Source organism: Trichosurus vulpecula, chromosome 4 (genome assembly GCF_011100635.1).
Source record: "Trichosurus vulpecula isolate mTriVul1 chromosome 4, mTriVul1.pri, whole genome shotgun sequence".
NCBI classification, from domain to species: domain Eukaryota; kingdom Metazoa; phylum Chordata; class Mammalia; order Diprotodontia; family Phalangeridae; genus Trichosurus; species Trichosurus vulpecula.
In genome coordinates, this window is record NC_050576.1 from 91,088,611 (window position 1) to 91,108,496 (window position 19,886).

A 19,886-nucleotide genomic window follows, 5' to 3' on the forward strand; every position below is an offset into this window, starting at 1 on the left:
TTTTTTTTGGTGTACTTGAGCAGTCTTTTATTCTTACTTTAATGTCAGATTTGTAAAACTATTTTTGAATTTCTTTTTCTTAAAAAGTCATGTTAGAATATAGTCTGTGTATTATTTTAGTAGATCAAGTGGAGCTTATTGGAAGAAGATATTTTATGGGAGGTAATGAGGTTTTACTAATTTTACATACCTTAAAACTGCAAAATGGCTATCTTATTTTCTTGCAAATTTGTAGTAACTTTTTAAATATTAACTTTGGTACTTCTGGACCTCTACCCTTTTTTTTTTTTTTTTTGGAAGAGCCTTAGGGGAAAATTGGCTTTGTAATAACTTCCATGTTCAGTTTTAGCTCGAAGAGTCTGGAACAATAACTGGTTCCTAGAAGTCCCAGAACATGTACTGGACACATCCCCACCCTTAAACTGCTGTACAAGTATCTTATTTCCTCAAGTGCATTAAGATATACTTTATCTTCAACTTTATGTTCTATGTGTAATCGCGTTTAAAATTTTTAGTTAATATATGTGTGTATACATACATACATATATATATATATATATATATATATATAAAAATTCATGTTTATATCAGTATTAGGTAATTTTATAACAGAAAAAGAAACCTTAGAGATAACTAGTGAAAAGGAAACTGAGCTCCAGAGATATTAAATGATTTTCCTGAAATCACATAGTGGCCATCAGATCCAGGTCTTCTAACTCCAGCTACATTCCATTCTATCTACAAGATAAAATTGAGGCACTTAGTAATACTCAGGGTACTTCCCTAAAATAACTGGTTCTCCAAAAGTGATAATTAGTATGAGGAAAACATTAATTATAGCCTTTACCTCTGTAGTACTTACACTTGAGAGTAATCCATTTAGGTCCAGAAAATGAATTCCTGCTTCCTGGGGATGATTGATAGAATCTTAGATTCTGTCATGCAAATATACATACATATGAAAATATATGTGTATACGTATGCATCATCAATGTATACACACTTGGAATTAACCTGTTCATAATTCTGAATTTCAAGAGATAGTGTGATAACATAGAGTATAGAAACACAAGAATGTCACCTGTAAATGATATTTTTCTAATGTATTCAATGGTGATTTAAAAAATAACTATGGGGAAGAGCTGTTGAATGGACGAAGTCCCCAAATCCTTTTATTTTGTTAATAATTAAAAAAGTAATAACTATCATCTGTATAGTACTTTAAGGTACATATATTATCTCTTTTGGTCCTCACAACAACCCTAGAATGTAGATGCTATTGTTCTCTTCATTTTTTTACAGATTAAAAATCTGAGGCTGAGAGGTTAAGTTATGATTTGAATTCATCTTCCTGATTCCAAGTCTAGCCTTCTGTGCACTGCGCCACCTAGCTGCCATTTATTATAACCATTCATTTCAATTTCATTACCCATAAAAACCTTTTCAAAGCTTCCAAGAAGAAAAACATATTCTTTTGCTCTCTTTCATAAAGGTGTTCATAAAAGTAGTAATAATAACTAACACTTATATAGTGCTTACTATGTGCCAGACAGGCATCGTGCTGTGCACTTTACAATTATTATCTTATTTGATACAATAACCCTAGGGAGTTGGTGCTATTATCATCCGCATTTTGCAGATGAGGAACCAAGGCAAACAGAAGTAAAGTGATTTGCCCATGCTCACATAGCTAGTAAGAATCTGAGATCAAACTTGAACTCAGATCTTAGAGCTGCATGCCCAACAATACTATCCATTGTACCACCTACCCGTGAAATAAGTAATTTGCTCAAAACTTTTATAAAGCTTTTCGTGTATGAATAGTGTTGTGCTAAGTACTTTGGCTGATACTTGGTTGTATGGGTGTTAGTTGTCGCTTCCTGTTTATGACATTCCTTTTTCTTTAGCTTCTGTGCCTGTAAGCTGTTATGTGCCCTATGACTGGAATGTTTTCCTTTCTCTCTATCTCTTGGCATTCCTAGCTCCCTTCAAGACTCAGATTAGTTGCCACTTGAACACCCATACCCCCTCTCATTTACTTTGCATATACTTTGTATATATTTTGTACTCTTGGTTTTATTGTTGTAGAATATAAGCTTCTTCAGGGCAAACCCTTTCATTTTTGTCTTTTTATCTCGTGCTCATCACAGGGCAAATTGGGTGGGTTGATTTATAATGTGTAATATTACTGGAAAATGACGTTTGTCAGAGTAATGTTATGTGGCATACACCTATAATCTAGCTTTTGGTATGTAAAAAGAAAGCTTATTTGGCATTATATATTTAAATCGTTATTTTGTAAAGCTCTTGCCAAAGTTTTCAGTTAGATAATTCTGAAAGTCAGATATTACTAATCTGTAATGTGTTCCTCTATTGTTTCTGATGATGTTATTTTGGAAATGTGACTCCTCAGTTATAAAGTGTTTCTATTTTTTTTAATGGTTTAATCCAACAAATTGTGATAGTAATTAGTAATAATTTGTAAGTTGTTTTAATTTAACATTTTAAAAGTTCATTGTTGATATTCATGTGAAATTTTGCATTTATTGTTTTCCTCAGTTGTATATAGATAGAGCAAACAAAAATACAACAAATTTCCTTTTGTATAGATTTTTTTTTATTTGAGGTTTAATGCATAGAATTTTAAATTTTATTTTCTGAGTAAATGGTAAATCTTTTCACATTTATGAGGAAATTATATTGTACTAACAGTGGGCATATGCACCTACACATATATTTACTTTCTAGTATTTTTATTCAAAGAAGGGTTAACGATTTGTGATTGTTTTGCCTTTGTATTGAGTTAGATAGTTTAAGGATTAGCTTGACTGATTGCAGATTGGCAATCTCAAAGTGACCACATGTGTCAGTGTTGCCTGCTTTATTTTCCTGCTGAGATTTTCACTGTTGCTCAGAAGCTAATATGTAGTAAAACTATTGCTTCATTCTTTCAGTAATCATTAGTACCTGTAATAGTACTCTAACAGGGTATTTTGGTTAAGATTAATCTTGACTTTAAAACAGAGATACTATTTTAAAATGTTACTTTCAAAGCTAATCATTTTAATTTAGTGTGATTTATCCTAATTTAATTAGAGTATTCAAAAAGAAAAAATGGTTAAAGTGCATGTAAACTTTGAATATTTTCATATATGTTTTTATATTTTCACCAAGTATGTATCTAAGGAACAAGATACAACTATGTAAGGAATAACCTTCAAATATTTGACAGATAACTGTAGTTAAGCTATAGTGTTAATAGTCTAGCCTGAGTTTGAGGTCCTTGGAGGAAAGGGAGATGTTGTGTGTATATATAGAAGAGGGAAGAAGAGAAGAGAGCTTTTCTTTCTTTTGCCTGGGAGCAAAGCAAACCTTTAGCAAAATTGAGAAGTAGATTAATATAAAGAGTTGTTCTTATTGCTACATTTACCATTTTCAGAGTATTTCCTTCCCAACAGCTCTGTGAGGTAGGTCATAAAAATCTGCATTTTGTGGATTAGAAAACTGAGATTTAGAGTTAAATGACTTTCCCACCCTGGCATAGTTTAGTAAGTAGTAGAGATAAAGATCTTGTTTAAGTCTTCATCTTTTTATATACATAGAGATTTGTTAGTATCTTTTGTTTTTATGTCACCTGAATTTCCCCATACTCCTCAGCAAACAACAATCAGCAAAAATGGTTAACATATCAAAAAAAAACATCTAAAATATATATAATCTTCCACATCTGTTGATCTCCTACCTCTGCAAAAGAGTCAGAACTACAGTCTTCTCATATCTCTTTGGATCAGTGCTCTTGTAATTTTGCAACATTCATGTTTGATTGTCTTGTAATTGTTTTTTACATTTACTTTGTTGTTGTATATGTCCTTTTCTTAGCTATTTCATTCTGCATCAGTTCTTTTAAGTCTTTCTATGTTTTTCTGTATTCATCACATTCATAGTTTCTTACAAAACAATAATACTCCATTTCATTCACACACTACAATTTATTTAGCCATATCCCAAATCAATTGTCATCTATTTTGTTTTAAATTTTTTATTATGTAAATTAACTATATTCACCATGCTCCCCCTTTAGACAAAATTTGTCTTTGGTATCCTTCCAGTGAGGTATTTTACGTTTTCTTTTATTTTTTCATCTTTTGATTTCATTTGACTGATTCTTGATGTCTCATAGAATCATTAGCTTCCACTTGACCAATTCTGATTTTTAAAGAATTGTTTTCTTCACTTAGCTTTTGTACCTTCTTTTCCATTTGGCTAAACCTACTTTTTAAGGAACTGGTTTCTTCAGTGTACTCTTTCCGTTTTGTAAATTGTATTTTTAAAGGAATTGTTAAATTTTTCTTCTACCTCTCTTATTTGACTTTTAAAATCCTTTTTGAGCTCCTCCAAGAAGACTTTTGGGGCTTGAGACCAGTTCACATTTCCCTTTGAGTTTTCAGATGTGGGTATACTGACAATGTTATCCTCTCTTAAATTTGTCTTTTGATCTTCCTGTCATCATAATAATTCTCTCTGGTCATTGTTTTTCTTTGGTTTTGTTCATGGTGTTATCCTTTTTCCTGGCTTTTAAAGTTGATCTTTGCTTCTAGGCACAGGGGCCACTGGCCTTACACTTCTTCTGTGGGTGGCTGAGGGCCTGATTTCTGTGCTTTGTGTGCTGGGGCCTCAAGTGCTGTCAGCTGGAAGCTGTAGGGGTCTGGTAGCTTACCTGGCGCTGAGCTGGAGCTGGTGGTGGTAGCTGCTGTGTGCCGAGGCCAGGTGGGGTTTTTCTGCGTTTTCCTGGGCTTACACTGAAGCTCACAAGGTTAAAGGGTGAGGGTGTTCTGGCCTCTGGAGGTCATCTCCTCACCTGGGGCTGTGCTAGAGCAGGGTAAGTTCAACTGCTGGTGGGTGGCTGTCTGCTGTTACACATGGTGGTTCTCTACACTGGCGTCCGTGAGTTCCCCTGGCTGTACCAAGGCATACTTGTCTGCTCCACCACCCTGGGGCTCAAGATCTCCCTCTGGGTTACTGGGACACCTCTAATCCTGCACTGGGCCCCTTCAGACCTTTCCCATTATTTCCCTTAGCCTCCCAACTTACTGCTTACTCCACCATTTTGGATCCTGGAAGTCAAAATAGGTGACTTTCAAATGTTCTGTATGTCGGCTGAGAGCCCCAGAAGCAGCCACTGCCACTGCGGATTCAGTCACTCCCAAGACCTGCTTCATTTGCTGAGCTCCTCTGTCACCCAGGACTGAGAGACCCCTCCTACTCACCTTCTAAGTTGTCTTTGGTGTCTGTGGGTTGAGCAGTCTGGAAACTGCCACTGCTCGCAGTGATTCAGTCCCCCAAGGCCTGCTCCAGCTTTGCTGGGGTCAGGTCTGCACTTCTGCACTGCACTGCAATCCTCTCTCAACCTGGTGCAACAGATCTTTGGTGTTCTTTTTGGGGGGGGGGCATTGATAATGCTAATTTCTTTCTTTTTTATTAACTTGTTTTTAGTTTTTGACACTCACTTCCACAAAATTTTGAGTTCCCAATTGTCTCCCCATCTCTCCCCTCCTGCCACCCCAAGGTGGCATGAATTCTGATTACCCCTTCCCCCAGTCTGCCTTCCCTCTATCACCACCACCCCACATTCCCTTCCCCCTTACTTTCTTGCAGGGCAAGATAGATTTCTATACCCTATTGCCTGTGTATATCTTATTTTCAAGTTGCATGTAAAAACAATTTTTAACATTTGGTTTTAAAACTTTGAGTTCCAAATTCTCTCCTTTCTTCCCTCCCTACCTGCCCTCATTGAGAAGGCAAGCAATTCAATATAGGCTATACATGTGTAGTTACAAAACAATTCCATAATAGTCATGTTGTGAAAGAGCATATTTTTTCTCCATTCTATTCTGCACCACCCCCCCATTCTTTCTATTTTCTCCTTTGGCCCTGTCCCTTTTCTAAAGTGCTTGCTTCTGACTATCCCCTCCCCCAGTCTCCCCTCCTTTCTATCATCCCCCCTCCCTTATCTTCTTTCCCCGTACTTTGCTGTAGGTAAGGTACCCAATTAAGTGTGTTTGTTATTCCCTCATTAAGCCAATCTGATGAGAGTAAGGTTCACTCATTCTCTTTCACTTCCCGCCTCTTCACTTCCATTGTAACAGGTTTTTCTTGCCTTTCTTTATGTGAGATAATTTACCTTGTTCTATCTCTCCCTTTCTCCTCCCAATATATTCCTCTCTCACCTGTTAATTTTATTTTTTAGATATCATCCCTTCATATTCAACTCACCCTGTGCTCTCTGTCTGTATCTCAGTATCTGTGTGTGTGTGTGCGCGCGCGCATGTGCACGCGTGTGTATTTTCTCTCCAACTACCATAATCCTGAGAAAGGTCTCATGAGTTACAAATATCATCTTTCCATGTAGGAATGTAAACAGTTTAACTTTAATAAGTCCCTTACGATTTGTCTTTCCTGTTTACCTTTTCATGCTTCTCATGAGTCTTGTATTTGAAAGTCAGATTTTCTGTTCAGCTCTGGTCTTTTCATCAAGAATGCTTTAAAGTCCTGCATTTCATTGAATGTCCATTTTTTACCCTGAAGCATTATACTGTTTTGCCGAGTAGGTGATTCTTGGTTTTAATCCTAGTTCCTTTGAACTCTGGAATATCATATTCTAAGTGCTTCAGTTTCTTAATGTAGAAGCTGCTAGATCTTGTGTTATCCTGACTGTGTTTCCACAATATTCAAATTGTTTCTTTCTGGCTTCTTGCAGTATTTTCTCCTTGACCTGGAAACTCTGGATTTTGGCTACAATATTCCTAGGAGTTTTCCTTTTGGGATCTTTTTCAAGACATGATCGGTGGATTCTTTCCATTTCTATTTTACCCTCTGGTTCTAGAATACCAGGATAGTTTTCCTTGATAATTTCTTGAAAGATGATATCTAGGCTCTTTTTGATCATGGCTTTCAGGTAGTCCAATAATTTTAAAATTATCTCTTCTGGATCTATTTTCCAGGTCAGTGTTTTTTTCTAGTGAGATACTTCATATTGTCTTCTGTTTGTTCATTCTTTTGGTTCTGTTTTGCAATTTCTGGATTTCTCATAAAGTCATTACCTTCCATTTGCTTCATTCTTGCCTTTAAGGAATTATTTTCTTCAGTGATTTTTCCCCTTCTGACCTCTTCCTCCACTGAGATTTTTTTTTTCCCAAGGAAAAAGACAAAGTTTATTAAGGATTCGCCACATTGGGTTGTCTTAAGAAATCCCACCCTTTGTGACACTTGTTTTCCACTGAGATTTTTAAAAATAAGAAATAAATTCTTGCAACATATGTGAAATATCAGGCTATCTAATCTCCTCACTTCAATAACTTTACCAGAATCACCTGTGTCCACTTTGTCCACTTTCTTCCAGTCAGAATTTATGTACTCTTTATGAAGCAGATTTCTACTAAATTTTAAGAGGAAAGCATTCATCATAATTCATACTAATGTGTGGAAGATTGATGACTACCTAGTCCTCTCTGGAATATTTGCATTCTTAAGAATATATTTATCAACTGGATAAATCTCTTGATTGGTAGAAATTCTAACTGTCTAACAACGGGAAATGAAAGATGTTCACTGGCATAGGGAAAATATTTTGGGACAGAAAGATAGACTTGCCTAGGCAGTCTGAGCTTCCTAACCCATAAATTCTCTACGAACTCCAATTTTTTTTTCCTGGGAGTTCCAATAGCAGCATGGACTATGTTTTAGAAGCCATGACTGATTTCATGTATGGATTATTCATAAGTTCACCAGTCATATTCTATATGTAATAATGGAAATCCAAGCATGAGTTTGTATTTTGTGTGGGAATATTTGATTTTCCCCTCTAATAAACAGGGCTTTCATTGAGATTTTTTAAATTAATTTGGCCCCATTAGCCATTTCTTATTATATGATAATTTTTAAAGTAAAACCATTGAATGTGGCTGAAAGCTTTATTATGGGTATGCAGCAATGCTTTATGTGTTAAGTATAACTTTGTTATATTTATGTGTTAAATATAAAAGTGAATCTATAAGCCTTAGAACAAGATCATAGGAGGCAATTGGAATTATGTAGTTTTTTAAGATGGCCCACTGATGTAAGCATAAGTAACTTCTTAGCATTTTTTTTATGTTTAATAGAAGTTCTAAATGCTATCCTTTTGTAATATTGAATAAGCATAAGAAGTATAGTTATTTAATTGTGGGGATTAAAATTGTCCAACCTAAAATAAAAGAGACTGAGGCAGAGCTGTGAGTCAGTGGCACTTAAGATCTTCTTGATCTGTGATGCCCCCTTCTTCCAGTACCTTGTTTTTATAGGATTTGATACCCAATATGCAAAAGAGGCATGGCAAAATACAGCATTTCATTGATTGATAGACCTTGCTTGCTCTTGAGGGCCAAAAGTGACATGTTACAGTGTCACAGATTGGTTAAAGCTTGGGACATATCCACCGACAAAGTGATCATAAGATGGTCATGTGCTCATGTAGGACAAGAGAGAATGGTCCAGAGGTACAAAAATAGATTGGGACTTATCAAACATCCTGCCCATACTGGATTTGGACATAAAATTTGAGTAAAGCAGGATGGAGATACCTTTGTCAGCATTCTCATGGTTGCTCAATTGAACCTTATAACTAGGTAAATGAATAGTGAACATTGCATCAAAGTTTGAGGCCAACTGTAAGAACCTATCTTTCCCTGTATGATAAATGTAGAATATCAAACTGATTGATATGGATTGGAATAGAGTAGGGGTCCAAATGAATTATTTCTTACCTTACTCTCCTCCAGCCCCGCCCCCCGCCCCACCCTTTGATCCACAGATAGATTCCAGTCTTTCTTTTGATCATTACGATGTTCCATTTGATTAAACATTAATTCATAATATACTAAATATATAATAAATGGTCTGAGGTGACTCACTGATCCAAGAACCAAGATCCAAGTAAAACATGCCCAGCAAGATATGTAAATTGTGGTACCATAGTGCATTTGTTCAAGCTCAGCAGCACAAGCATTGTTTGCTCTACATACGGGTTCTGGGAATCTTTTGAATTAATGAAAACAATTCAAGCAATTTTGACATACAGCCACCTCATTATGGTGATGAAAGGCAGTATTCCTGCAGACAACACAAACACATCTAGACAGTGGTAGCATAGGAAATGGAGGAAAATATAGAATAGGTTGAGTTCCATGAGCAAAAGAATGATCAGTCACTGCTGTCAGTGGTAGAGCAAAAACCAAAGTAGGAGATTGAAAAGGAGGATTTGAGGTTCCAGTCACTGGAGGCTTAGAACAGGTAGGTTAAGAATTGTTTATGGAGAGGATGATGATGATGATGATGACAGTGTCGTGCTTGCTCATTGCATCTCATACAGTTGTCCAGTCTCTGAAACATCCTCTGATGCAATCCTGTGGTCCTCTGGAGATCTCTTCTCTTAGGCATGCTGGAATGAGTGGGGCTTCAGAGCAGCTTCTAATGGATTTGCTTCTTCAGTTCAAGTTGCTTGCAGAGATCCCCTTCTCTGTTAAAAAATCTCTGACAAAATAGATCTTAATACAGTTGTAGTTTACTGTGACAATACAGGTCACGTAGTGAGACCTTGCTTCAAACCTTAATAGTGTTAATATGAACATCACTATACCAGGGAATTTACATTTTTAGGTTAGCAAATTCAAATAAAAACTGAAAAATTAAAAAATTCTGAATTTTATATTTAGCATATATAATTACCTTATCTTGTTACAACTATTTATTAAAACTAACTGTAAAATTATCAATCTACCTATTTTCTTTTCTAGCTATTTTCTTTTCACTGCTCATCCCTCCCCTAGGAGGATGAAATTTTTCTAGGGAATTATTAAAAGGACACTTTTTTCGTTTCTTTTTTTTTTCTGATGAACCCTGATATACAACTGAATTCATTTTTAAAATTTGCCATTATAATTGCAATTGTCAGAAAAAGTTCTGCGATGATGGATAAATACAATGACAAGTCTATTTCAAGACGATGCATATCAAATCAGTTATTTATAATAAAACATGTCTGCCTTTCAAGACATGCTTAACTAAATTCAGGTGGTAATAATAAACCCAAACAAAATTGACCTTTCTCATTTAGGTAACACAAGATGTTTTTTTTTTTTTTAACCAAAACTTAAGTTAATTTTGTTTTAGGCTTAGTGAATTAGTAGGACAACAATGTGGTCTCATAAACTATTCCATCAATACCCAATTATCCTCACATTAATTTTAGGAAGGACTAAAATTTTAGGCCAAAAAGCTCAAATCTTATCTCCAATATTAATCTATGAAATAAGGATTTAATATTTATACTGATAACCTGCGATGATTATGGAAATTTACCGTAGAAAGAACATAAAGACATTAAGGGAGGAAATGCTTTCCTAATTTCATGCCAGTTCCAGGCTAAAGTCATAAAGATAGCCAATTTTATTGAGCTAGACTTAAAGGTAACATATTTTCCATTCAAGAGTAAATGTCATTGTGTGGAAATCGAGTGAGGAGAATCCTACCTCAGTTCATGCCAAAAGTCATAATCTTAGATTTCCTCATGAGAATCCCACCTGTGACTCATGGATATCAGCCCCATAGAGTTACTGGCATCGTGGATCATTGGCTTAATATGATTCCTTGTTGATCATGTCTGGAATTGGACTCAGAATAATATCAATTACAATCTCATGAGGTCTAACAGCAAGCTCCAATAATCATAGTCTTAGGTGGATTTAGTTATTAAGGATCACATATCCTTAATGTGGACGAAAAAAAATCCAAGGTATTTAATTGTATATTTCTAAAAGAAGCCATGTTCTCAAATTAGTTTTGAAGGAACTTCTCCCTTCTAGATCTGCTTCTTGATATAAATACAATATAAAACAGAGCTATAAGAAGAATTAGTATATTAAAAATACGCAGTTCACCTGAAAGTTCAGAGAATTTTAATTGTTGCATCACAAGGACTTGAATTGGAAAATGAGTCTTTGTCTCTCTTATCAGATTGCTGTTTCAAACAATTTTTTACTTGTAAAATTCTTAATCTAATTTTGAAACTTGCATCATATTTTTCACTGTGACATTTCCCGCTACTTATAATGAAAGAATGTTATAGTACAATTTTTTAGAAGATGTATTTATTTTTAGTTTTCATCATTTCACTTTTATAAGATTTTGAGTTCTTAATTTTTCTTCCTGTCTCCCCTCACTCTACTCCAAGATGGCATGCAGTCTGATATAGGCTATACATGTACAATCATATTAAAAATATTTCCACATTAATCGTGTTGTAAAGAAGAATCAGAACCAAAGGGGAAAACTATGAGAAAGAAAAAAAAAGAGAAAATGGTATGCTTTGATATGCATTCAGACTTCATAATTGTTTTGCTGAATGTGGATTGCATTTTCCATCATCAGTCTTTTAGAATTGTCTTAGATCATTGCATTGCTGAGAAGAGCTAAGTCTGTCAAAGTTAGTCATGGCAGAAATGTTGCTGTTACTGTGTACAATGTTCTCTTGGTTTTGCTCATTTCACTCAGCATCAGTTCATGTAAATCTTTCCAGGGTTTTCTGAAATCTGCCTGCTCATCATTTCTTATGGAACACTAGTATTCCAGTACATTCATATACCACAACTTGTTCAGCCATTCCCCAATTGATGGACATCCCCTCAATGTCCAGTTCTTTGCCACAACAAACAGAGCTGCTACAAGTATTTTTGTACATATGTCTTTTTTCCATTTTTATGATCTCTTTGGGACACAGACCTATAAGAGGTATTGCTGGATCAAAGGGTATGCACATTTTTATAGCCCTTTGAGTATAGTTCCAAATTGCTCTCCTGAAGGGTTGGATCAACTCATAGATCCACCAACAATGAATTAGTGTTCCAACATCTTATCCAACATTTAGCATTTTCCAGTTTTATGATGTTAGCCAATCTAATAGATGTGATGTGGTACCTCAGAGTTGTTTTAATTTGCATTTCTCTAATCAATAGTGATTTAGATAATTTTTTCATATGGCTATAAATAGCTTTAATTTTTTTATCTCAAAACTGCCCGTTCATATCCTTTGGCCATTTATCAATTGGGGAATGACTTTGTATTCTCATAAATTTGACTTGGTTCTCTCATATTTTAGAAATGATGGTTTCATCAGAGATACCGGCTATAAAATTTTTTCCCAGTTTTCTGCTTCCCTTCTAATCTTGCATTGGCTTTGTTTATGCAAAAACTTTTCAATTTAATGTAATCAAAATTATCCATTTTGCATTTCATAATGTTCTCTGTCTCTTGTTTGGTCATGAATTCTTTTGTTCTCTATAGATCTGATAGGTAAGACTATTCCTTGCTCTCCTAATTTGCTTATAGTGTCACCCTTTATATCTAAATTGTGTACCCATTTTGACCTTATCTTGGTTAGGATGATGTTTTATAAACTAAAAACCCCACCATTGGTAATGCTTCGTGGTCTCGATTATCTGATTCAAATGACAATTCAAAATGATCCTTCACTAGCATATATTACTTAACTAAAATCCCAGTTTGAACCCTGTTTATCAATGGAATTTGCTATATAAGGAGAAAGGCAGAGATATAGAGCCATTAGTTGTTTGATTTCAGGTGTGAGTCATAGACAGCCAGTTCTATGACAAGATGTCATTGCCCGGTTCAGAATTAACCAGGTGGGAAAATGTCTTATTTACCAAGATGGGGATAGTTCAAGAGAATACTACCTTCACCTTTGCAAGGTCATTCTGTCGACTTTCCCAGGGACAGATATCCACCTGTGGCAGTCTTCAGATTCCTGTGGCACATGGCATTTTCCTTGAATGATGAACCAGCAGCCTTTTGCATATTCTAGGCACTTATACCTGGATTCAAGACTTAGAATAGCAGCAAATTGAAGTCCCAAGAGACTCATCCTCAAACAGCAAAATTTCACTGATTATAGCTTAGGATTGCATAATTGTTATTTTCTCATATGTTAGCCTCAAAATTTCGTTTAGAATTTTTTAACTATTTAGATTTCATCTATTCACAACCATCATTATCCCACCCTTTCCTTTCTCCCTTACTCCTTCTTTTCTCCCATCTGCAGACAAAGCCAAAGGGAGAACAACAGAACATTTCTAGAGTATGATGAGATGAGACTCCCCCATCAGAGTCCATGTAGACAAGTGAGTCATATCTGGGCACAATTTCCTTGGCGACAACTATGGTATCAGAGGGGTCTGTGGCTTCAGAACTAGAGAATAGCTCCACGTTGGTCAAGGACTGACTAATGAACAATGATAATCGTTTTCTTTTAAGTGTTCAAAGAGGTTAGCAGATGGTCACCAGTGGAAGTGACTTGAAAGGCAAGCTGATTAAAAGATGCACAAGTTGGACAAATGGCTGTCATGCAAGTTGCCACTGAGGTGGTGTCTGGAGTAGCCCACTCCTGCTCAATTAAACCTCTTTGCCCTTGTTTGCCACAATGATCCCCTTCCCCCATGAACTAAAAAAATTATACCTGGTGATAGAAGTTCTGGGGAGGAGTGACTTACATTAGATCTGTTTAGCCTTGTATTACTGTTTCCACTTCTTCACTACAAATTCATACACAGTGACTAGTTGGTTCAAAATAATAGCATTAAAAGATCCAATTACATGAGTTTCCAGATGATCCCAAATGACACCCACTCACTATTCAAAGGTTTAATTTCTCCACCTTGGGTGGGAGAGGCCCTAATTTCTCAAATGGCAGTACTACAGAGTTTCACAATACCCTAGCAGTGGGTCTCATCCCAAGGAACCTCAGAGACAACGCTCTCCTAGAGGATTTTACCATGCTTTGCTCCTAACAGTAAGTCATTTACTATTATTATTATTTTCTAGTTTTTTTTTTTTTGAAGAAAATATATTCTAATCAAAGCCCATCATTTGGGGAATGGCTAAACAAATGAACGTATATGAATGTAATGGAATACTATTGTGCTATAAGAAATGAGGAGCAGACAGACTTCATTACAATCTGGAAAGACATATATGAACTGATTCTGAGTGAGGGGAGCAGAACCAGGAGATTATTATACATGATTACAGACACACAGTATTTGTATGGACTAACTTTGATAGACCTGGCTTCTCTCATCAATGCAAGGTTCAAAGATAACTCCAAAAGATTCACTATGGAAAAAGCTATGTACATGCAGAGAAAGAATTATGGACTCTGAGTGCAGATTCAGGCAAACTGTTTGCTCTCTTTTGTTTTTTTTTGGTTTTTTTTGCCTTCTTTTTTGGTTTCATTTCTTTCTCATGATTTATTCCATTGATTATAATTCTTATTTACAACTGGACTGTTATGTAAATAAGTTCAATGTGAAAGTATATGTAGAACCTACATTGGATTACATGCCATCTTGGTGGGGGGAGGAGGGATAGGGAGGGAGAGAAAATTTGGAGCCCAAAAACTTGTGAAACTGAGTGTTGTAAACTAAAAATAAAAAATAAATTTATTAAAAAAAGAAAGAAATTTTATTCTAATAATTATATAACAGATATATTTATAATGTAACAGCATTCAGATTGAAAGGAGTAATAAGCTTGTTATAACAGCTGTTCTTAGCCTTGTTATATTTAAAACATCACCAATCAGGAGATAATTCTTTTAATACTTTCAAGTTTATCAATTCATAGAAAGTCATTTATCTTAATACTGCTGGCATTTTCATACTAATCATAGTAGTTTATGTGGTGCGTGCCCTGTGTCTTGAAAGTTACTTAAGCCTGTTTTTAGTAATACTTTGAAATGTTTAGTCTGTAATTTCGCAATTTTGTTAACATTCCATACCAGTTAGAAAAAGTACCTATAAATGGAATAGCATTTTTAAAAAATTAGTTAATTTATTTTTAGTTTTCAACATTCACTTCCATAAGTTTTGTATTTTCTCCCCCTCCCTCCCCCAGACAGTGTGCAATCTGATACAGGCCCTACATATACATTCCTGTTAAACATATTTTCACATTAGTTATGTTGTATGGAAGAATTATAACAAATGGGAGAAACCATGAGAAAGAGAAAACAAAATAAAACAAAACAAAAAAAGAAACTAATCTTCTTCACTCTGCATTCAGACTCCATAGTTCTTTTTCTGGATGTGGATGCTGTTTTCCATCATGAGTCCTTTGGAATTGTTTTAGGTCCTTGCATTGCTGAGAAGGGCTAAATCTGTCAAAATCAGTCATTGCACACTGTGGCTGTTACTGTGTACAGTGTTCTCCTGCTTCTGCTCACTTCACTCACCATCATTTCATATGTCTTTCCAGGTTTTTCTGAAGTCTGCCTGTTCATCTTTTCTTATAGCACAGTAGTATTCCATTACATTCATATACCACAACTTGTTCAGCCATTCCCCAATTGATGGGCACCCCCTCAATTTCCAGTTCTTGGCCACCACAAAAAGAGCTGCTATAAGTATTTTTGTACATGTGAGTCCTTTCCCCATTTTTAGGATCTCTTTGGGATATGGCCCTAGAAGTGGTATTGCTGGGTCAAAGAGTATGTACATTTTTATAGCCCTCTGGGTATAGTTCCAAATAGCTATCCAGAATGGTTGGATCAGCTCACAGCTTTACTAACAATGAATTAGTGTTCCAACTTCCCCACATCTTATCCAGCATTTATCATTTTCCTATTTTGTCATGCTAGCCACTCTTGATAGGTGTGATGTGGTACCTCAGAGTCTTTTTGAGGTGCATCTCTCTAATCAATAGTGATTTAGAGTATTTTTTCATATGACTTATCAATATCTTTAATATCTTTCTCTGAAAGCTTCCTGTCTATATCCTTTGACCATTTATCAATTGGGTAATGACTTGTATTCTTGTAAATTTGACTCAGTCCTCCATATGTTAGAAATGATGCCTTTATCAGAGACATTAGTTGTAAAAATTCTTTCCCAATTTTCTGCTTCCTTCTTAATCTTGGTTGCATTGGCTTTGCGCAAAAACTTTTCAATTTAATTTAATTAAAATTATCCATTTTGGATTTCAAAATGTCCTCTACCTCCATTCTCCATAAATCTGACAGATAAACTATTCCTTGCTCCCCTAATTTGTTTATATTATCAGTCTTTATATCTAAATTGTATACCTATTTGGACTTTATTTTGGTATATGGTGTCATATGTTGGTCTATGCCCAGTTTCTGCCTTACTATTTTCCAGTTTTCCCAGCAGTTTTTATCAAATAGTGAATTCTTATCCCAGAAGCTGAGGTCTTTGGGTTTATCAAATATTAGATTGCTATAATCAGTGACTACTGTGTCTTGAGTACCTAACCTATTCCACTGATCTACCCCCCTATTTCTTAGCCCATACCAAGTAGTTTTGATGAATGCTACTTTATAATACAATTTAAGATCTGCTAAGGCTAAGACACCTTTCCTAGCATTTCTTTTCATTAATCCCCTTGATATTCTGGAGCTTTTGTTCTTCCAGATGAATTTTGATTTTTTTTTTCTAACTTTATAAAATAATTTTTTGGTAATTTGTTTGGCATGGCATTGAATAATAAGTAAATTAATTTAGATAAAATTGTCATTTTTGTTATATTAGCTCGGCCTAACCACGAGCAACAGATGTTTTTCCATTTATTTAGATCTGACTTTATTTGTGTGAAAAGTGTTTTGTAATTATGTTCATATAGTTGTTGAGTTTGTTTTGTCAGGTGGACTCAATGGGATAGCATTTTGTTCAATTGTTTTCCTGCAAGTTCTGATCGCTACAATAGTCATCCTTTACAAGCCAGGCACTGTGTTAAGCACTTCACAACTATATGTTTCTCAATAACCCTGGAAGATAGTGTGAATTTTTATTATTCCCGTTGTACATACAAGGACCATATATGGTATATATACTTTTTCCATTATGTTATAATTAAGTGTGTGTATGTGTGTGTGTATATGTGTATATATATATATATATATATATATATATATATATATATATATATATATATATATATGAGAAATGAGTGTCTATATTTATATATTATATATAGTATGTGCGTTACAAATTCATAATATTTTAAACCAATTAATTTTGATTTATAATGACTAGTGGTAATAACCAAACTTCATTTTGTGCAAGGATTCATTATTTTTAGTTGGCTCTTAAAAAAAAATTCATGGTGGCCCCCCCACCTTCCCATTACTGCTTCCTTTATTTCTTTGAGTTACCTAAAGAGCCAAACCAATTCCTTTAAATTTTCTAAATTATTAATTCTTTAGCATAATTACTTCAAGCTGAGCAAGAAAACAATCATTTATTAACATGCATTTTATGAAACTTATTTTGCAATCTCATATTGATTGTGGAAGGAAGACACGCAGCGATCAAAGGGCATTGCTTTAAAAAATTCCTAAATCTAAGGGATTAAGACCCTCTCTGAAATCTCCTTTTCAAAATTCCAAAGCCCTTTACTTTCAAACCCTGAATTTATGCTGTGCATAATTTTCTTTACGCTTTGACTCAGTCTTAACTTTTCTAATTTCCTTATGCAACACTACTCTTTCTTCTATTTAATTCCTTTTTAGTTCTTTAGTGGTTGTAAATTCAAATTTCTTTAAGGACTTTTGGGCAATTAGAATTCATTACAATCATATACTTTTTTGTAAGTGATAGTCAAATAGACCCCAGAAACAACTCACTCAGTACAAGTTCCTCATTATAGAGTGTCAGAGATTTCAGTAAGCAGGATGGCTCTGGAGAAGAAATCATCTATCTCCTCCAAGTTAACTATCTCTTTTATTCTGGAAAGGCATTCATCTAGCTATTTTGGCAATGCCTGAGGGGATCGGCGAAAGCCCAACTATGGTACAGGAATGTTACAGATATTGACATCCCACCCATACTGGGTTTAGACGTGCAGTGTGAGTAAAACAGGATGGAGATATGTTTGTCAGCATTCTTGTGGTTGCTCACGTGAGCCTCTTACTTCATAACAACAAGTAGTGAACATTGCATTAAAGTTTGTGGCTCACTATAAGAACCCATCTATCCTTATATGATTTATGTAGAATATCAAACAGACTGATACTGATTGAAATACAGTAGGTGTCCAAATGAATTGTTTCTCACATAATGGACATGTAATTTTTGTATGGTACTTATACTAAACATTTTCTTTTCATCATCTAAGAATATTGAGTACTAGTTGGCAATAGTTATTGGTGAAGCAATTTTGAAGGTACTGGGTATTTGTTAGTTTTGCATATGTGGTACACATCCCCAAATGTATGTCATACTTTATTAAGATCATAGATCTGGAATTGAAGAGGACCTTAGAAGTGATCTGAAATAGAACCTGAAATTCTTGGAGCAGAGGTGATCTTAGGGGAATGGTGGCCTCCTATAAAAATTCAGAGTCAGAGGATTTAGAGTAGTTAAGTGTCTTGTCTAAGATAATTTAGATAGTAAGTGGCAGAGCCAGGATTCAGATTTTGGTCCTTTGACTACTCCTGGTTTAATGGTCTTCTGAGCTTTTATTATTCTTTCCGATTTTTTTTTTCAATTAGAAACTTTATATGTAAAGCACTTTGCAGACTCATAGCTTATGTTAGCATTTAGCTAAGTAGTAAGAACAAATTTAATTTCCATAGTTTGTTTATTAACCTGTCATTTATTCATGGGGTTCTTTTGGCCATGTGAGCTGTTGAAAACAGGCTGTGGCTGCACTGCTTCCTTTCTCTGCCTTTGCTGGCTTTATGTTGAAAGGCTCTCTCTCTTGCTTTTATTTAAGAGATGTTTCAAAGGCATTACTGGCATGGCAACAGCTTAGATATATACAGGTGGGCTGAGATAGTGAAAAATCCAGAATGAAGGATTGGAAGGATGGTGTTGCCTTCCACAGTAATAGGGAAGATAGGAAGTAGGAGGAATGTTTGGGAGGAAAGGTAATGAGTTCTGTTTTGGACATGTTGAGTTCAAGACGTCTGTTGGACATCTAGTTCAAGATGTGTACAAGGCAGTTGGAAATGTGAGATTGGAGGTCAGCAGAGAGATTGGGACAGGAAAGGTAAATTTGAGAATCATCAGCCTAGACAAATCCAAGAGAGTTGATGAGATCACCAAATAAAATAGTATAGAGGGAAAGAAAAGAGGCCCTGGACGGAATACTGAGGGACATCTCTGGTTAGAAGATGTGATCTGGAGGAGGATCCAGCAAAGCAGATAGAAAAGGAGCAGTTAGATAGAAAGAAAAGCAGGAGACAGTTGTGTCCCGAAAACCTAGAGAGAAGAGTGTATTAAGGAGGAAAAAATGATCAACAGTGTCACGGGCCACAGAGAAGTCCAGGAGAATGAGGATAGGAAAAAGGCCATTGGATTTGGCAATGAAGAAATCATTGGTAACTTTGGAGAGAGCAGTTTCAGTGGAATATGGTTGAAAGCCAGATTATGGGGAAGAAGGGGAGGGCATGAGAGGAAAGAAAGTGGAGGCACATATTATAGGTGGTCTTTTTAAGGAGTTCAGCCACAAAGAGTAGAAGAGAAATAGAGCGATAGTTATCAGGAATAGAGATATCAAGTGAGGGTTTTTTGTTTTTTCAGGATAGGGGAGACATGCATATGTTTATAGGCAGTAAGAAATGATTCAGTAGAGAGGGAGATATTGAAAATAAATGAAAGAGTGGGATGAATGGAATTATTTGAACAAGTAGAAGGGTTTTAGCCTTGGTAAGGACTAAGGCCAACTCATCGTGTCAGACGTAGGTAAAGGAGGGGAAAGTGGCAGGAGGTATCTGAGGGATAGGAGGAAGAAGAATAGAGGGAGTACCATGGCAAATGGCCTCA

At 35.4% G+C, this 19,886-nt stretch overlaps 1 protein-coding gene across 1 annotated transcript in view; it reads left to right on the top strand.

The window, feature by feature from the left end:
- CDC73 (cell division cycle 73) overlaps nucleotides 1-19,886 on the top strand; it is a 177,645-nt gene that overhangs the window by 107,753 nt on the left and 50,006 nt on the right. The window lies entirely within an intron of this gene.